The following is a 15,585-nucleotide window of genomic DNA, read 5'->3' as shown; positions in this document are numbered from 1 at the left end:
GAATTTATTTAGTCGAATAGAACTAAAAAATAAACTAGATTTTATAATCTTGTAGGAGTCTATAGGTGAGCCTTCCCATCCTACATGGCACTCCAATTTAAAGTTTAAAAAAATACTAAAACAAAAGAAAACATTTAAAATCAAGTTTTAAAATTAAACTTGCCAAATTCCAAGGCAAAACTCTAAAGTCAAGACTTGGCTTATTGCAAGTTTGCTCTCTTTAGAGAGGGGCGTACCCTCCTAGAGGATTCTAGGAGGGGGGATAGCTGGACCAAAAACAAGAAAAAGAAAGAATGAGAAAAAGGAAAAGAAAGAAAAAAAAGAAAAAAAAAGTATATTGACTAGTCAAATTGCTTGCCAAGCAAGCAAGTTGACATTTCTAACTTAGAAAGGGTAGACCATGGGGGTCTACCAATCCTTATGGCCCTTCTACATATGTAATATAACTTATATAGTATATTTTATATATAATATAAACCCTAAGTAGCTATATTGGAAATACAAAAAAAAAGATTAGAAAAAATATATATAACGAGAAATAAAAAAAAGAAAGTAGAAATTTGGAAACTATCCCTAGATTAATATCAAGGGCTGGGATTCACTCCAGCCCTTGACCTCCCTTCATTGCTATAAAAACAAGGGAGGGGCTCACGCCCCCCCCCCCCCTCTATTTGCTCTTTTTATAATTTTTTATCTCTTTTGTCTTCTCTTCTTCTCTCCCTTTCCTATGAAAATCTTTGTTGCATCTTCCCTTGGCTCACCAAGGGATGCTTCTACGTATGTGTGAGGAGCGAAAGGAGGTTATTGCAGGCGTTGGACGATCGGTTCGTGATTAGAATCCGATTTTGCATGCGTAAGAGTCGATTTTGCCAAAAAGGTAGGGAGTCCTATGCTCTACACGTAAATCAGAATTTGTGGGCATGAATTTCTCTAAATTTTTGTATGGATGTACCCTAAACCATACCTCCCATACATGGGTTTGACTTAGGATTGTTGAAATATGAAATAGAAAGTGGTTTTCGAAAGAAAACCTCTCTAAAAACCGATTTTCTCAAAAATCGGGTATAAGGACTTGAATTAAAAGTTTGATAAAAAGAATAAAAATGAATTTATGATAAAATCCATATTGGACATAAAGATAAAGGGTTGATTTTAATTTTCCTTAGAAGAAATTGATTCATCCCCAAAAGTAGCCAAATTCTTGAATTAAAAATAAAAAAGAAAACCGATATGCATACTCTTAAGTTTGCCAAAAATAAAATTTGTAAAATTTATAAAATACACGTATTGCTTAGTTATTTTTCTGCAAATTTTAGTTAGAATGAATAGATAATGTTCATGTGAATATACTATAAAAGTTGGATTGATTTTCGTTGTGTCTTTCATTCAAAAATACGTGTTTTATATTATAGGTTTTCTCAAAAATAAATTCTGTAATTTTTAGAGAAGCCATGTTATATTTAATTGTTTTTATGAAAATTTAAACTATAATTTGTAGTGATTGTGCATGTGAATACTCTATAATTGTAGCATAATTTTTTGATTTTATTTCATGAAAAATTTATGTGTTTTAGATACTTTATTGTAAATTTTACCAAAACTATTTATGAGGAAATAGGCTTCAGGGAGATTAGTTTGTTTTCCAGCCTAACAGCTGTAAAAACATGACTTGTCCATTGTATGTTAGTTAAAATTAATGTAAATGTGTTTTTTATGAACTTTTGAAATGTATTCATGTGAAAAACATTTGGAAGTATGAATTCGGGTGGCCTGTTTTGGCACATCCAAATGCATATTTTTCTGAATTTTGTATTTTTGGTCTCACACCCGGGCGATAAATCATTCATATCTTTCTCGTTCGGAGAATTTTTTATGAGCGGTTTATTGAGTTGGAAAGCTAACAAATTTTACAACTACTGTGAAATTTTGAGCTCTGTTCATGGATTGAGTACTGTATTGTGATAGTCGAAAGAGAAGAGTATAGGTCTGCACCAAAATGTTAGTAACTCCTTAATAAAGATGTTTTTTTATGAACGGTTTGCTGCATCAGAAAGCTGACAAATTTCTCTACAAACTTTAAAAAATTTCCTGTAACCTCTGTAACAGTCGAACAATGTTGAGTTTTTTGCAAGTTTGGAACGAGTTTAGGAACCGACCCCCGAATGCTTGCGTAAATTATATATTGATATGCGTGTTGTTATGAATGGTTGTCACCCTGTATATGCACTGTCAAAAGTTAACTTTCTTCAAGGAATTGTATGCCTACCCATGAGGCATGAATTGAGTGTTATATGAATGCCTAAGCTAGCTTACACGACCTTTTGCTAATTAAGGGACCGTAGTATCCATTTTTCGAATTCAATCACAATGATAAAGATGACAATACCTACTGTAATTTTTCTCATATGTCTATTATGATAATGATGATGTAAATGAATGGATGCATGCAATGTTTAAGAATCCCATCATTTTTGTTTATGCATATGCGCATATATTTGAAAAGAATGAAGCATGAGCATGTTATCTAATGTAAAGGTTTAAAATGTGCATCCATTGGCCCTGATGTGGCTGAATCTCTTTTTATGATTCATATATAGTGTTTCATGTAAAACATTTAATTTAAAGAAGTGAAACATGTAACACTAAAGCAAGGGCTTGCAAGCCGTACTTACAGCTTTGTGGGAATAAGTTTTTGAGCACGAAAGATTTCTCCTCCCTAACCACAAAGATAAGAAAAACTTCTGTAATAAACTGCAACGTAGAAGAAAGAAACTCATGAGTGAAAATCTAATCCATCAGGATGATGGTGTTGGGAGCACTCTCTCAATACGCTCATCCCTTACCCATAGAGCTGGTGAAAGGTGTCCAACCAGTCCAAAGCCACCAATGTATGAAAACACTGCCTGCACCACAACCCTGATCCAGGTATAAGCCTGTGTTTATACCCACAGGGCTAAGAAGTGAAACTTAAATGAATGTGCATTAGATAGGCAGGTCATGCATCATCTAAGAAAAAAAATTAATTAAAGATAAGAATTGGCTCATGCATAAAATCGACTTCTGCAATGGTAAGTGCATGTATTTTTAACTATTCATGCATTATTTATTTATTTATGTTTAAATGAATGATTGGTTAAAGTTAATTTCGTAAATGTATGCTTATATGAGATATTAACAATGCATGCTTAATTTTGTTGTATTTACTTTTGTTAAATGCACAAATAAATTCTTGCTTACTGATTTCAATTTATGTGTTCTATATAGTTCTATCCTACTGAGACAAGTTTTGTTCGACCCTATGAATTTTAATGTTTTCAAGAAGTGAGTGAGTCATATGAGATGGCGGGAGGTTGCGATGGTGATCGAGCCATGCCTTTCCTAATCTCTGATTGTTTTGGACTGAGAGCAATTTTAATTGCTCAAGACTCTAACATTTAAATTTCTTAAGTAAACATTTATTACCAATTTGGACATGTATAGAGATTTATTCAATTCATGAATGTTTTATTTTCTGAATTTAATTACATGTGTGGATATGAGTGTAAACAAAATGTAATGCACCAAGTTTTGTTCAGTTTGTTTTTTCTGTTACAATTTTATAAAAGAATTTAAAAGCACTTAAAAAAAATCCATGATTTTTTTAATACAAAATTTGTGATGTTACAGGTCACCCTGCTTTACGTCCCACTTTTGGTGAATACACAAGAATAAGGGTCAGAAGAGCGATATGTGGGACGTTATCCGCCATTGAAAAAAATGAATATGTATTATATGCAGATTGATACAATTCAATTGTAAAGAACTTATCACAGTAATCCTCTGGTAGCTTGTCTTCATACAAAGTGCATGAGATCGCATGTGAGCATGAAATCTCGCTAACCTGCTACTCTTCACAAGAGCATGTCTGCTTCTCAAGATCAACACTGTAGCCATGAGATCTATTGTGGGCTTCGTACCGACGTCAGAGGCAATGCATTACTTACACACGTAGTAGTTGTGTCTTTCTCTTAAGTTCATCTAGCTTCTTTTTTACCTCAGACACAATAACACCTAACATTTTCTACCTACTAATCTTTCTTTTATCATAAAGTTTTATCAACATGAGATGAAGGCTCTCAATAAGAGACACTAGGGTCTTGTCATATATAGAGAGAATCCATAAATTGAAGTTCTCTGCTATATTAGAGGTTAGACATCCATACATTTTCACTGAAAAGCGACTGTTAGTCCAATGTTTCTCGACCACATCCTTAGTCACATACTTATATGTAGCTCCATCTTTCTCCCAGATCTTTTCTATAAAATAATTGCATTGTTGTCTCATGTTACTTGGGCTGCGCTCTATCAAAGTGCATTGAGTGGTGAACCAAATTTCTTAGAAAAGTTCTCTGTCAGGTGATTTATGCAAAATTTAGCATGTCAACTAGGCCAGGTGTAGGGTATAACATACTTTAGACCTTTATGCCTATATGAGACAACTATCAATTGTACGTTATGTTTGTATTTATCATCATCGTAGCGTTAAAATTCTCCCTTCAAAATCATAGGAAACATCTCACCTCTAGGATCAATACCATAAGCCCGACACTAATATACCCATGTATTTTTCTTTTAGGAATATGACATCCACCATAAGAACTGGAGGGCATCCTTTCAAAAACCTATTGATGCAGGAACAGAAGGATAAGTGCAGGTACTTAAATCGATCTTTTCGATCGGTCTTGATGACACCTACCGATCATCGATTAGCTGTCATCAAATGATCGCAATAGGTGTAAAACATCCTAAATGACTATTCGAATGGACCATATATTGTCTCCCTGGTCAATTATCGTCCATGCCATGCTTGTTTGTAACTAACCTCAATACCTTCTTCGTGATTTATATCATTTATGATTTCTCTTGGAGTCATCTTCGGGCTATCGTACAAGCATCCGTGAATAACACGTGAAATCTACTTGGAAGATACTTTTTCACTATGAGGTTGCCTACTGCTCCACCACACACATGTTCTCTTTCATACCTCTTCACTCAAAAGAATGCTGCTCCACACATTTTTGTGCAGTGGATCTTTCAAGGGCAATCAACCATAGTCTACGAGTTTTTTCATACATACGACAATGACTCTGTTATTGTAACTCTTCACGAATTTTACTTTATAGTTATTCCTGATCACATGATCTCTCAAAAACTCGTGACAGTGCTAAAGATCATTAAATCTTTTACTGCAAGCAATTTTTTCATCATTTAAATATGTTGTTAGCCACTGGAACTATTTACAACAATTGATTTTTTCGTTACACAACTCATCATACAACTCAGATGCCTTCGTTTTAATGATTTTCAATTGCTCTTCATTGAATGAGAAACTATTGAATGAAAACCAAGTGTTTGACTTCCCAAATGCCATTCTTGCATCGTTCTCACCTGCCATTATTTGTCCTATATCATCATTGTCTTAGTCATCTCCTATCGTTTTTAATTGCAACTCAATCGACATGGTATAATCATCATCATCACTATCATATGATTCTCCATTGTGGTCGTCATCGTTACTACCCAAAATTGACTAATCGACTGCACAAACTAAATCAAAATTTATCGTATATATCACTTCTTTTGTTTCCATGCACGAAACATTCATGATTGAGAATCATCGTATACCAACCACACAACGTATCTACCTATAGTTATTGTAAAGCTCATTTTTTGAATAAAAGCCTAGCACAATCAATGACCAAGATTTGGAAAGATCAATTGACACCCATTGACAGAAGGACGATTCTTTGTATACAAATCACATGTACTGGACCAATGAACATCAAATATATATATATATATATATATATATATATATATATATATATATGCAAAAAACCTAAACATAGTAAACCCTAAACGCCTGTGTCAAATATTAAATAAAACATAGGGTTATATAAATAAAACATCTATAACAGGGAAATATATATAATACATTCACAACAACAACCAAACAAAAAAAGTATTGGATCAATAAACAAGTGAGGGCCTACCTAACCCCAGCTTGACTATAAAAAAATAACAATTATATATATATACAAAACTCTAAACATAGTAAACCTTAAACGATAAATCTGATACCAAATATTAAATAAAATATAGGATTACATAAATAAACCATTGACAACAGTAAAACATACATAATACACCCACAACAAAAACCAAACAAAAACACTACAAGGCTATTAACAACTCATATATACAAAAAAAGAAAAAAATTGAAAACAGTAAGAATCGCTGAAATAAAGCAAAAAAACTAACCGGGAAAGTTGATACCTGTCAGAATAAAGCAAAAAAACTTTCATAAGAATTGCCGCAAGATTACAGGACAATAAAAAAAATGAACATAAACGCCTATATATACAGGTAAATTTGCACGCTAAATCAAAATTTCACATTAAAGTTGAATGCATAAGAAAGTCCATTAATTCTGCAAAGTTTTCATGATTTTCGCATCGAAAATAGACTTTTGCAACTACCAATGTGAAACTCTTGACGAACTTTGCACGCTAATCGCCTATATATATACAATAAAATTTGTACATTAAAATAAAATCTCACATCTCTTAAAGATGACTGCATGTGAACGTTCGTGAATTCCGTATCGAAAGTAGACTTTCACAACCACCAACGTGAAACTCTTGAAAAAATTCGCACATAAGGGATTTTCATAAGCATTGTTGCAATTTTCATACTATAGATGCAAAAATCATAGGGCTTTTGCAAAAGTGAGGAATAGCCATTTTTGCAACATATATTGTGTAAAAATCGTATTTCTGTAAAAATATTGTGCAAAGTTTATTTTTAGTGATATTTAACAAGATCAGGAGAGCATCGCGATGTAACGCGTAAAAATTAGGAGATCCACTCATGCTAAGGGTAAAAAGATCCTTAAAAAGTAGGGATCCTGCAAAATTGGACATTCGGTTGATTTTGAAAATTTTGGGGCATTTGGGAAAATGGGCCATTTTTTTTTAATATAGTATGAACTTCAAAAATAATTTATGTGAATGTTCCCCAAATCAGCGAACCTCCTTTAACTAAATACTTACATCCAAAAATACAATATGACCTGTGCAAATAATTTGTGTGAATGTCAATCAAAATGTGTGAACCTTCTTTAACAATATTTCTTAATGCATGTCAGCAAATATAGTATGACTATCACAAATCATGTTTATGAATGTTCCCAAAATGTGTGAACCTCCTTTAACTAAATATTTCCAACGTACGTCTGCAAATATAGTATGACCTTCACAAATTATTTTTTGTGAATGTCACCTAAAATGTACAAACCTTCTTTAATTAAATACTTATGTCCGCAAATATAGTACAACCTTCATAAATAATTTGTTTGAATGTCTCCATAATTTGCAAACCTTCTTTAACTAAACACTTATGTTCACAAATATTGTACGACCTTTACAAATATTTTTTTTGAACGTCTCCAAAATGTGTGAACCTCCATACCCTTATTATATGCGACACTTTATATGTTCAAAAGGTCAATTTTGCATTTGAAGGCTATCTTCACTAAAATTAAGGTTTTTATGGCGCTTAACCTATTTCCCTAGACAATATTTTTTGGCAACTATTTTTGGTGAATCTTCGACGTAATTGTTTTATCTTCGTCATGTACTGACACATCATCGACCACTTTTTTAGCATCAACACATCATCGACAGTGAAATATTCTGGTAAGCATATGTTTCAGTCCCTGTAATGGTTGAATTAACAACATGAATCAATTGTTTTTTGAAACATTGGCATGAAACAATTATTTTTTAAACAATTGCATGGTTCTCAATTTATCTTTGCATGTTGAATAACCTATTCTATTTTTTTATTTAATTTATTTTCATGTGAGTCGTCTTTGCCTATTTTTAAATTTTAATTTGGTATGCCTCTATCTCGAATTTAGTTATTTATCTGTTGTTTAGCTTGTATTATAAAAATGACTAGGGAACACTTGCATGATTTTCAAGTTACTTTTGCATTTTCAATAACCTATGACATTTGTTTCTTATAAATTGTTTTCATGTGAAATAACCTATTTCAATTGTAACCCCCAAAAATTTTGAACTTGTAAACCTTTTTTAAAATGGTTTAGAAGACTAGAGAATCTTTTTTTCTTTTCAGAGTTTATTTATAAATTCAGCAGAAACATGTCTTTAAAAGAAAAGAGGGCAAGTCGACAATCTTGGGTACGTTAGCTAAAAGCACACAAATGACAAAGGCATAGCTTGCAAATATCTAGATGAAAACATTCGTATTATAAGCAGTTTCAAGTTGTACAAAATTTTGGATTTCCTTAAGAAATCCATAACAAAAACCCAAAATGATCAGGACAAGAGCTGTGAGTGGTAACAGTGGATTCTGAAGACATCTCGCAATCACGCCATCGCCTGCTAAGTATCTAATCATTACCTGTACCCATAAAATGAGTTAGTTTCATGAAAAACAAGTAGGTGCACAAGTAAACAAAAATGTCTAAAAGAAGCATAAACAATTAATTTTGCATGATGAGTAACTAAACAATTATTGAATTAATATGAGCAATTTAATAGCATGTGTGAAAGTCTAACTAGCACATGCTACACATTATATCAAAACAACTAACAATGAATTGAAAATTACGGAGCATTAAGCAAAACAATAATTCTATGCTTATAAGGTAGAGTGCACAAGTTACTTTATGTTTTATCATTTACTGGTCTGCGGGTACGCGCAGACACGATTCGTAGAAACAATCGAGACTAGTTCGGGCGTCTGTTATTCTATGTATTTTGAATAACCCGAATAGCTAGTTGAGTCCGCTCTTAAAGGGACGGCCGTTAGCCGAGAGAGGATTCCCCAAATGCGTTCATGGCTACGGATGCATCCTACTTCTGCAGAAGTCCAAAAGATCTACCACCTAGGATAATGTCTGGTAGTCCCATTCCCTAACTCCGATGACTGGGGACGCCGAGTCTTTGCTCGTAGAATGGTTGTTAACAACCTGTCCATCAAAGTGTGTGTACCAATCCATCCTCTCCCTTGACAGACAATAAGAAACGAATGAGTGTGTCAAGGGTTACTTAACCAACGACCCATTCTACATGCTCTGGTCTTTTGACCCAATCAAGCATCTTACCTGTGAAGGCAAAAATCAATCAATCTATAATGTGGTTTACCAATGTGCTCATAGCACTGGTCGAGGTCGTATGACCATCTCAAACATCCATCGTATTACTCGCATGCCATGCATGTCTATGAGCACGTTACGAGGAAGGGTTCTAGGTCCTCAATAGGAGCCTCAACAACATAATTTGCAAAGATATAATGTCATCATTCTAAACTTTTGAAAAGACCAATATCATATGCCAACTTATGGCATGCGATTTTCTTGAATCTCACATTCGTTATCGTAGTGTCAACATGCAACACAAATTTTTCCATTGATAACGATGAACATAGTAGAAAACCTACTACTTTCGAACGCTTTGATTCGGGAAAACCAATTGTGATGGCACAGTACCCAAAGCCTCCAACGTTATTGGTAAAACTATTCAATCGATGAATCAAGGTTCTTACAAAGGACCCTTTTATCATTGAGGTTGCAAAGTTTAAACCTTGCTATTCCTCGGTCCCAGGCGCGAGAGAGGTGCAAGCCTACACACGTTCCCTGAGTTTGAAACTATGAAACTCTGTACGAAGAATTGCTACAGGATAGTGTGTGCGATAGCAAGGTGAAAACAACAACAGTAATGCAAAAACACAAGAGCTTGTGCGCGAAGCGCGACGACAAATTTAAAGACAAAAAACAGGAAATGCAAAAGCAAAAGCCTGGGTGCAAAGCGCGACGGCAGACAGGGAACAATAAATGCAAAAGCAAAGGATAAGGATCGCGAAACCGCGTCCTTAAACTAAAAGATAGAAAGTAGTAAATGCAGAAACAAAAGCCTGGGCGCAAAGCGTGGTGGCAAATTTAAAGACAAAAAGCAGGAAAATGCGTAAGTAAAGGACAAGGATCGCAAAACCGCGTCCTTGAGCTAAGAGCATACTTATACTTATACATATGTAAATATATATTTTAATTCTTCCGGTCTTTAATTATTTAAGCTTGGTTCAATTATTTAAGTCCTTGTGCAATTTCCTCTACCTCGGGGTGTTGCGAGAAAGAGGTCACCTGCAAATGTAAGTGATTGCCGGTTCGGTTCGCAAAGCACCTACGGGCTCCATTGCGTAACTTCAAAAACATGACTTTTTAGAAGGCAAATAAACAGGCAAAGGTAGAGAGAAGACTCAGCTTCTTCGCAATACAAGGCAGGGATCAATGGTCCCTGCGGACTTGAAACAAAAGTGAGTAGGGTCCAATGACCCATGCCACCAAAGGAAACAGGTGCAAGGGCCATCGACCTCCGACGGATATTTAAAGAAGGGCAGGGGCCATCGCCCCCTACCAGAAAGAGAAGGGCAGGGGTCGATGGCCCCTGTCGAAAAAGTAAAAAGGGCAGAGGCCGATGGCCCTTGCCAAAAAAATGAGCAGAGAGAGGCAGCGCAGGGGCCAAAGGCTCCCTGCAACTTTTGAAAGAGGAGGCAAGGGCCAATGGCCCCTGTAGGTCATTGAGAAAAAGGGCAGGGGCCATCGACCCCTGCTGGTCTTAAAAGAGGGGGGGGGGGGAGGGCATGGGGCAGGGCCCTCTGTTGATGCTTTGGAAAAACAAGTAGGGGCCCTTTGGCCCCTACCTGCAGTTGACGGGAAAGGAGGCAGCGAGAGGGAGGGGACTCACTTGAGGCTGTCAGAGAAGAGGGAGGTCGTCGGGGAGGTGGGAGGTCGTTGGGCGGTGGTTGTCGAGATGGCAACTGAGAGAGCCGACGGATGAGGGTCGTCGGAATGGGAGCTCGCCGGAGAGGGAGACGTCGCCGGTGGGGCTCGCTGGAGAGGAGAGCGAGGGAACGAGGGAGAGATGCAGAGAGGTGAGAGAGAGAGAGAGGCTCATAAGCCCTCCCCTCTCGCCCTTTTATAACGGCACAGGGGGTGTGCAGCCCCCTGTGTGTCGCCCACGGCCAGCCCCTGAAAGCCCTTTCGATGGGCAGGGCTAGCTCGGGTATGGATCCGGGTTGGGTCCAGACCCGACCTGGGTACCATTTTTTTTTTCAACTGGGTTTTACATCCAACCCTCCTTAAAATAATTTCGTCCTCGAAATTAAATTGAATTTATCGTTCAAAGTACAAATCAAGGTATTTCTCCCTAATATCAGAGTCTGGCTCCCAAGTACATTCTTCTATCTCATGATGCTGCCAACACACCTTGACAAGAGATATCGTCTTTGACATAAGTACTTGATCTCGACGATCAATGATCTCGACAGGTCTTTCCTCGAAAGATAAATCCTTCTAAATGTCTACATCATCATAATGGATGATGTGTGAGGGGTCATGCACATATTTCCTCAACATGGATATGTGAAAGACATTATGGATATGAGTGTATTGAGGAGGTAAAGCCACATGGTAAGCTGCTTCACCAATTCGGTCCAGGATCTCGAATGGTCCGACAAATCTGGGACTTAGCTTCCCATTTTTCCCAAACCGGAAAACACTTTTTGTGGAAGATACCTTAACAAAAACCATATCTCCTATCGAAAAGGTGAGCTCTCGACGACGATGATCCGCGTAACTTTTTCTGCCAGCTCTGGGCAGTACGAAGTCGTTTCCGAATCAACTGAACTTGCTGAGTGTACTGTTGTAATACTATAGGAGAATCCAATCTTCGCTTGCCAAACTCATCCCAGTAGAGAGGCAATCGACAAGGCTTCCCGTACAAGGCCTCGTAAGGGGCCATCCCGATGCTAGCGTGATAACTGTTGTTATACACGAATTCTGCCAGACTGGTATGAGAATCCCATTCTCCCTTCCAATCCATCATGCATGCACGTAGCATGTCTTTCAAAGTCTGATTTGTGCATTCAGACTGCCCGTTGGTCTGAGGTTGGAAAGCGGTGCTAAATTTCAATTTTGTACCCAAGGCCAACTGCAATTGCCCCCAAAACCTTGAGGTAAACCTTGGGTCGCGATCAGAGATGATAGACACTGAAACACCGTGTAATCTTACAATCTCTCAAACATAGAGGTTCGTCAGACTGTCGAGTGACTGACTGAGGCAAATAGGGAGGAAATGTGCCGATTTGGTGAGTCGGTCAACGATCACCCAAATCACATCATGCTTTCTCTGAGTCATCGGCAAACCGACGATAAAGTCTATAGTGATGTCTTCCCATTTCCATTGTGGGATTTCTATCTGTTGCATCACTCTGCCAGGTCGTTGATGCTCGATCTTAATCTGTTAACAAGTCAAACACTTGGCGATACTCGGCCACGTCTTGCTTCATTCCGTTCCACCAATAACCTCACTGCAGGTCTTTGAACATTTTTGTGCCTCTCGAGTGGATCGTGTATCTGGACTTGTGAGCCTCCGCGAGAACCTCGTCTCTCAAAACAGGATCGTTTGGGACCCAGAGACGATTCTTATACCATATACTTCCTTCTTCCTTCAGACAGAAGGGGGTATCGGCCTGCTGTGCTTGAGCCTTCAACTCTACGTATTGCGCATCAATCCTTTGCCCAGCAACAATCTTTGCTAAAAGCTCAGGTTGGGCCACTAGGCTGAAAAGTCTGATAGAATACTGCGTGATCGCAAATGGTTTTCAAGAAACTAGATCCTCAAAAAGCTTCCAACCGACGTATAATAGATTGAAAGAAACATCGAAAGCCTTGTGGCTGAGAGCGTCAGTCACGACATTTGCCTTTCTTGGATGGTAGGAAAGGGTAAAATCGTAATCTTTTAAGAATTCTAACCAACGTCGTTGCCTCATGTTCAACTCTTTCTGCGAGAATAAGTACTTAAGGCTCTTGTGATCCGTAAAAGCCTCAAATTGTTTCCCGTATAAATAGTATCACCATATCTTCAAAGCGAAGACCCCGGCTGCTAACTCCAAATCGTGGGTCGGGTAATTCTTCTCACGGATTTTGAGTTGGCACAAGGCATAGGCAATTACTTTCTCATTTTGTATTAGGATACATCCTAAGCCTGTTCATTTTGTATCCCTTCTCTGTTGAGAGAAGTAGACCTCTGGAAAAGAGGGTATTTTCCTTCTATGTTGAGAGAAGTAGACCTCTGGGAAAGAGGGTATTTTCCTTCTATGTTGAGAGAAGTAGACCTCTGAGGAAGAGGGTATTGTACTATTTATCCGGTAACTCAGATTTTATAGTGAAAGGCTCAAGTGTTTTTGCTTGGAGACTGGATGTAGGTCAGTAACTCGACCGAACCAGTATAAATCTTGTGTCTTATGTGTTGTGCCTTATTACATTTAATTTTTATAATATCGATTTCAATCATATTTCACTATTCACTCCCCCTCTAGTGGAATTTCATTTGGTGTCAGAGCAGGTTTTGCTATTTTTGACATAACAAGTCTTCTAGCACAAATGACATCTACCTCTTATGCTCGTGATATTGAAGGACAACACACATCTCGTCCTCCTTTCTTCAACGGCTCCAACTATGGATACTGGAAATGCAGAATGGTTATATTTCTAAAGTCTATAGATTTTGCTGTATGAAAAATTGTTGAATATCTATACACATCTCCATCCTCAGACTATAGCTTATGGTCTAATAAAGAAAAGAAGATAGTCAATCTAAATGCAAAGGCTATGAATGCTTTGTATTGTGCCATTGATCAAAATGAATTCAACAGAATATCTATTTGTGAATCTGCTTATGATATTTGGCATTCTCTGGAGGTTATTCATGAAGGAACCAACAAAGTGAAAGAAGCCAAGATCTCATCTCTGGTTCGAAAATATGAGCTGTTCAAAATAAATAAAGATGAACCCATCACAGAGATGTTTACAAGATTCACAAATATCACCAACGACCTTAAATCGCTGGGAGAAACCTATTCTCAGACTGATAAGGTGAAGAAAATCTTGAGATCTCTCACAACTGATTGGAAGAAAAAAACAACAACAATTGAAGAAGCTCAAGATTTATCCAAGCTTACACTGGATGACTTAATAGGCAATCTTATGGCCTATGAAGTCTATATGAAGGAAAGAAGGAAAGAGGAACAACCTACAAAGAAAACTCTAGCCTTCCCAGCCCTTTCTGAGAATGAGGACTCAGAAAAGGAATCTGAAATTGCGCTGCTTACTCGAAAATTTCAGCGCTTCATGAGAAAGAACAGGCTGTCAAATAAGCACAAGGAAAAGAAAGATTCTAAAGAAGATACCATGTGCTATTAATGTAATAAGCCAGGTCACATGAGACATGACTGTCCTCTTCTAAAAAGGAAATCCAAAATCGAAGAGCCAAAGAAAAGGTTCTTCAAGAAGAAGGCTCTGCATGCTCAATGGGATGATTCAAAACCATCCACAAGTGAAGAGTCAAGTGATGATGAAGCCGAAACCGCCAACATGTGCTTCATGGCAGAAAGCTCTGCTCTAAGGAAGAAGAACATATGGATACTAGACAGTGGATGTTTAAAACATATGACAGGACATCCTGATCTTTTTGCTATTCTTCATCATAAAGAAGGAGGAACCGTCACCTTTGGAGATAACAACAAAGGGTTGATAATTGGTATTGACAATATTGGTAATATCGATAAACCTCTTATCAAAGATGTTCTCCTTGTTAAAGGTTTAAAACATAACCTATTAAGTATAAGTCAAATGTGTGACACATGTTATAACATTAGATTTAAACATGATGAATGCCTCATAGCAGACACCAACGAAAATATTATTTTAAAAGATACAAGAAAAAATAATATATATGAATTATACCTAGAGATAATTACTGAACACTGTCTTATAGTTAATAATGACTCTCAAAATTTATGGCACATGAGAATGGGTCATGTTAACTCTAAATATATGTCTAAATTAGCTAAGAACAATTTGGTACGTGGGTTACCTAAAATATCATTTAAAAAGGACTATTTTTTTGATGTATGTCAAGTAGAAAATTGTCAAAATCATCTTTTAAATCAAAAAATATTGTTTCAAGTAAAAGACCTTTAGAGCTTCTTCACCTGGATCTTTTTGGTCCTTCTAGAGTAGCTAGTCTTAATCATAATAAATATGCTTTTGTCATTGTAGATGATTACTCAAGATTTACTTGGGTAATATTTTTGAAAAACAAAAGTGATACGTTTTATGAATTTAAAATTTTATGTAAAAAGTTACAAAATGAAAAGTCTTCTACTATTATCAAAATTCGTAGTGACCATGGAGGAGAATTTGACAATGATCTTTTTGTAAGTTTTTGTAACTTGCATGATATTTCACATAACTTTGCCTTTCCTAGAGTTGCACCTCAAAATGGTGTAGTAGAAAGAAAGAATAGAACCCTTCAGGAATCTGCTAGAACTATGCTCCAACATAATAATCTTGCTAAATATTTTTGGGCAGAAGCTGTTAATACTGCATGCTATATATCAAATAGAGTTCTTATCAGGCCCTTATTAAATAAAACTTCCTATGAATTGTTCTATGAC

The sequence above is a fragment of the Nuphar pumila genome, chromosome 15, assembly GCF_984573655.1.
Source record: "Nuphar pumila chromosome 15, dmNupPumi1.hap1.1, whole genome shotgun sequence".
Classification (NCBI taxonomy): domain Eukaryota; kingdom Viridiplantae; phylum Streptophyta; class Magnoliopsida; order Nymphaeales; family Nymphaeaceae; genus Nuphar; species Nuphar pumila.
Note: the sequence above shows the minus strand (reverse complement) of the source record.